This window comes from Octopus bimaculoides, chromosome 4, assembly GCF_001194135.2.
Source record: "Octopus bimaculoides isolate UCB-OBI-ISO-001 chromosome 4, ASM119413v2, whole genome shotgun sequence".
Lineage (NCBI taxonomy): Eukaryota > Metazoa > Mollusca > Cephalopoda > Octopoda > Octopodidae > Octopus > Octopus bimaculoides.
The window spans coordinates 16,375,124-16,380,338 of record NC_068984.1 but is presented as its reverse complement, the minus strand read 5'-3'; the positions used below and the strand labels follow the sequence as shown (position 1 = coordinate 16,380,338).

The following is a 5,215-nucleotide window of genomic DNA, read 5'->3' as shown; positions in this document are numbered from 1 at the left end:
ATTATTATTATTATTATTATCATTATTGTGGGTGGAGGCGCAATGGCCTAGTGGTTAGGGCAGCGGACTTGTGGTCACAGGATCGCGATTTCGATTCCCAGACCGGGCGTTGTGAGTGTTTATTGAGCGAAAACACCTAAAGCTGTACGAGGCTCCGGCAGGGGATGGTGGCGAACCCTGCTGTACTTTTTCACCATAACTTTCTCTCATTCTTTCTTCCTGTTTCTGTTGTGACTGTAATTCAAAGGGCCAGCCTTGTCACACTCTGTGTCACGCTGAATCTCCCCGAGAATTACGTCTGTGGAGTGCTCAGCCACTTGCACGTTAATTTCACGAGCAGGCTGTTCCGTTGATCGGACCAACTGGAACCCTCGACGTCGTAAGCGACGGAGTGCCAACAATCATTATTGTGGATTGACTGAATCGTTAGAGTATCGAGAAAATTCCTTGTGATATCTGTTCTGGATCTTTATGTCCTGACTTCAAATTCCACTGAAGTTCACTTCGCTTTTCATCCCTCCAGATTTGATAAAATAAAACATCAGTCAAATAGTGGGTTTGTTGCAGTCAGCTGACTCATTGCCCTTGAAAATAGCTGTCCTTTGGTATAAATCATGGAGAGCGCCGGAAAAAATACTTTGTTTTCGGTTCTTTACGTTCTGATTTCAATCGCATCCAGTTCAGCTTAGCCTTTTATCCTTTCGGAGCTGATCAAATAAAGTACTCGTTAAATACTTGGGCCAAATTAATTGGCTTTCACCTATATTAGGAACATTATTATTAGTGTTGTTTTAGTTGTTGTTAAATACAATATTTATTTCTTTATTGCCCACAGGGATTAAGTCGATTACATCGACTCCAGTGCGTAACTGGTACTTATTTAATCGACCCCGAAAGGATGAAAGGCAAAGTCGACCTCGACGGAATTTGAACTCAGAACGTAAAGACAGAAGATATACCGCTGAGCATTTCGCCCGGCATGCTAACCTTTCTTATTTCTTTATTGCCCACAAGGGGCTAAACATAGAGGGGACAGACAAGGACAGACGAAGGGATTAAGTCGATTACATTGACCTCAGTGCGTAACTGATACTTAATTTATCGACCCCGAAAGGATGAAAGGCAAAGTCGACCTCGGCGGAATTTGAATTCAGAACGTAACGGCAGACGAAATACCGCTAAGCATTTCGCCCGGCGTGCTAACGTTTCTGCCAGCTCACCGTCTTTGTTAAATACAATATTGTAAATGGAAATACTGTAATAGTTATATTGTTGATTCCGGCACAGTCATGTTTGTTAAACCTTTTGTTTCTTTCCGACATAAATCTGAACTTTGCAGTTTTAAATAATAAATAGTAAATAGTAAATATATTGTTATATTTTTAAATATACATACCTACATGTGTGTGTGTGCTTGCAAAGGCTATATTTATAATTCAAAAACTAATAATATAACAAGTGAGAACGACTTAAAATGTCCTCTATAGTTAAAATGTGATATTGTAGATTCAGATCTTAAAACTCTATTGAGTTTGTTAATTGTATAACAGACTCAATAGATTTTTGAAGTTATACAGGCGTTCCTCCTATTGTAATTTTAGCTACTGGATTGATCTTTATTCTGAAACGAAATTTACAATCTATATCCAGATATAATAAGCTTGCGTTAATGAATAAATAAAATCTATAGTAATGGAAAAGGAAATTAAAAAAATAAAAATATAGTGTTCAAAAATTTGCGAATAACATGAGAAATCGCATTTATTTGATGCTTTCAACACAGTAGTTTTAAATATCGATTTCTTTTTGTATAAACTCAATGCCTCAAATGTATAGAAAAGCAGAAATAAGGTTAGGTGAAGTTGAAGTTTTTCCCAAAGGCAACCAAAAACGAAAAGAAGTGAATATATTTAAAAATGAGTTGTCTTTACTCGCTTGAGTATGTTGATTTCTAACATTGCCATAAGATCACAGCTTTGGTGTGGGGGATATATTCCGCACATTAAATCTGTAATTTTACTGGCTACAGCCGATAAAAAGACCATAGTAAGTGACTGTTACTTATTTTTATCGACTTCCGAAAAAAAGTTTACCTCCACGGTATTCAAACTGAGAACGTAAAGGTCCGAAAGAAACTGACGCACAGCGTCTTGTTCTAACGATTCAAGCAATCCAACCTATTAGAAAATTATACTCAAGTCATAAAAGATCACTTACTAAGATAGAAGAAAGATCTTCATGTATTAGCCCTTCAATTAATCCTAGATCAGTGGTTTTTACTGGGTGGTCTTTCACCTTTTGTTGGGGCACTGTGAGCTCATATGAGGATAGAAAATGTTAAATGTTAAGGAGCGACTGTGGGAAGCATCGATATAATAGAGGGTTCGGGATTTTTTAAAGAAATAAAATATGTAAGTCAGGTACAATACACATTTCAGAAAGAAAAAAAAAAGTCTTTATCAGGATTGGCATATAACTTGGTCATCGCAAGCAGAAATATGACTGATGGTGCAACAATGTTCACTATAATTGCACGATATAAGACCTCAAGGCGGTGAACTGACAGAATTGTTACCACGCAGGAGTACAAGCACGATGGGAAGCATAAGAAAATATAGATGATACACCACTCCAAAAATGAACACCCGTTTCATTAAAACAATGTCTTTTTTTGGGGGGGGGGGCCACAGTACGTGGAAAGAACGATTGTAAAGCGCCATCATTCAGTGGAAAGGAAAACTAAACTACAAAAGGAGAAGCTATTCTAGATAAAATCATGCAGCGCTGAATGCCTCCAACTTTTCTCGTTTTCTGAAGATGGTAGATACAATATAAATTTTAAATTGTATGGTTGGTACAAAATTACACCCGCACAACATAAGATTTAATTTGTCGTTACATACATACATACATATATCAAGCGTGACTGATTTGTAAAACTAACAAAGATTGGAGGTTTATAAGAGCTGCTTCTGCAATTAAAATAAGGAAAATACAAGGAAAGTGATCCTGTTTGTAAAATGATCTTTCTTGTATGAGTCTCAGAGTCAACGTGCGAGTCATTACATAGTGTCTGATCTGTTAGAAATATCAGCCAAGTTTTCCTTCTTTTGCAAATGAAGAAAGAAAAAGAAACGAAAAGAAAGAAAATGAAAGAAAACAGAAGGGAAGAAGGAAGCAAAAAATGAAGGAAAGAGGGACAAGTTAGATGGTGTAATCCCAGATGCTTTGCGATAAAACTGTATAATTTATGGCCGCAACACTTTTGTTAATCGGTCCGTACAATCAGAGCTGACCGGGGGTTAAAGAACATAACAAAACTGTAATTACATTAAAAATTCACTTTTGTACAGCAGAAATATTATCCTAATGAATTCGTTCATTTGGAACTTTGAAGTTAATTGAACAGAATAATTCTACTAAGTTATTAATATAATTAGCATTAAGAGACACAATTTCTCGGACAAGATTCATCCAGGCACCACTTTTAACAGATGTCAAATAATAAAGCATGACGTGGTTCTATGGCTAAGAAATTCGCTTCACAGATACGTAGTTTTGTGTTCGATCCTACTGCACTGACCATTAAGCATAGCCTTGGGTTTACTAAAGACTTGAAGTGAAATTTGATAGACGAAAACAGTGTGGGAACGTAAAAACTGAAGGAATGGCATGAAGTATTTTGTCTGGCGTGGTAACGATTCTGCAATAATGATAATAATTTTGGGGAAGGTGGGTAAGTCGATTGCATGAACCCCAGTGCTCGGCTGGTAATTATTTTTATCGATCGCGATAGGATGAAAGGCAAAGTTGACCTCGGCGGAAATAAAGATAATAATAATGAGAAAAAGAAGGCGCAGAACCGATGTGTATGTATTATGTATGCGTGTGTGTGTGCATGTATGTATGTATGAATGTATGTATGTATGTGTATATATATATGTATATATATATATATAATCCAAGTGAGTTAGGGGTTGAGGATCCAACCCACTAAGGGACAATATCTATCCAATATATTGCTGGGTACCCAATTATTGCTGGGTACCCAATTATTGTTACACTAGTGTTATACCAAGTGCAATAAGTGGGTGCGGGTAAAAGTTTTTTTTTACCCTAAATTTATATAGCAATAAGAAAATGGAGAGGAACATGAGGCACTCATCAACTTGCAGAATCTGTATTCTGTTGATTAATCTGTTTATTTTATAACCAAAATGACAATAAAGACAATATACAGACACTTATGACATACCATGTCATATCAACAATTAAGATTTCAAATTTAAAGGACATTTAGCAATTAGAGAAGGGATATATATATATATATATATATATATATATATATATAGAGAGAGAGAGAGAGAGAGAGTTACAAATGACGAGAGAAATGGTGTAATGAAAATTTATTTAACTATAGGCTCAGGCGTGGCTGTGTGGTAAGAAGCTTGCTTCCCAACCACATAATTCAGGGTTGAGTCCCACTGCGTGGAACCTTGAGTAACTGTCTTCTACTATAGCCTCGGCTCGACCAAAGCCTTGTGAATGGATTTGGTAGACGGAAACTGAAAGAAGCCTGTGGTATATATATATATGTATATATTTGTATGTGTATCTGTGTTTTTCTCCCTACCATCCCTTGACAACCGATGTTGGTATGTTTTGGCAAAGGAGACCGATATAATAAGTACCAGGCTTACAAAGAATAAGTCCTGGGGTCGACTAAAGGTAGTGTTCCAGCATGGCCAGAGTCAAATGATTGAAAAGAATAAAAGAATACTTACGTATCTGCATTAATGCAAAATATCTTTTAAAAAGTAATGTAGAAGTTCTGCTACGTCCTCAGGTGAAAGAAAATTTTTGATAAATACTAAATATTCAACGTGAGGTTTCAACAATGCAAAATCAATATTTAAAAGTTAAAAGTGTTCTCTTGTTTAGCACGATATATATCATGTTTTGTAGAATAACTACTTGAAGATAATATATTGTCACAAATATTGATTACTTGAATCAATACATTGTGACTTTCTCACACACACACACCACAAGGACAATTAAAACAACACATACATACTCAGAAAAATAGATATACGCACACTCTCACGTACACACACCTAACATCCCCACCGGCACAAAAAACACACAAACACACATACACACGCACTAACAAACGCACGCACGCACACACACGAACAAACACATATACACATAC

The 5,215-nt window shown here is 36.3% G+C and overlaps 1 protein-coding gene across 1 annotated transcript in view; it reads right to left on the bottom strand.

Annotated features, from left to right (window-relative positions):
* Positions 1-4,845, bottom strand: part of LOC106882606 (uncharacterized) — a 20,669-nt gene extending 15,824 nt beyond the window's left edge. The window contains exon 1 of the mRNA XM_014933344.2: positions 4,785-4,845. The gene's annotated coding sequence lies outside the window, so the exon portion shown is untranslated. The remainder of the gene's footprint in view (positions 1-4,784) is intronic.
* Positions 4,846-5,215: the final 370 nt, after the last annotated feature.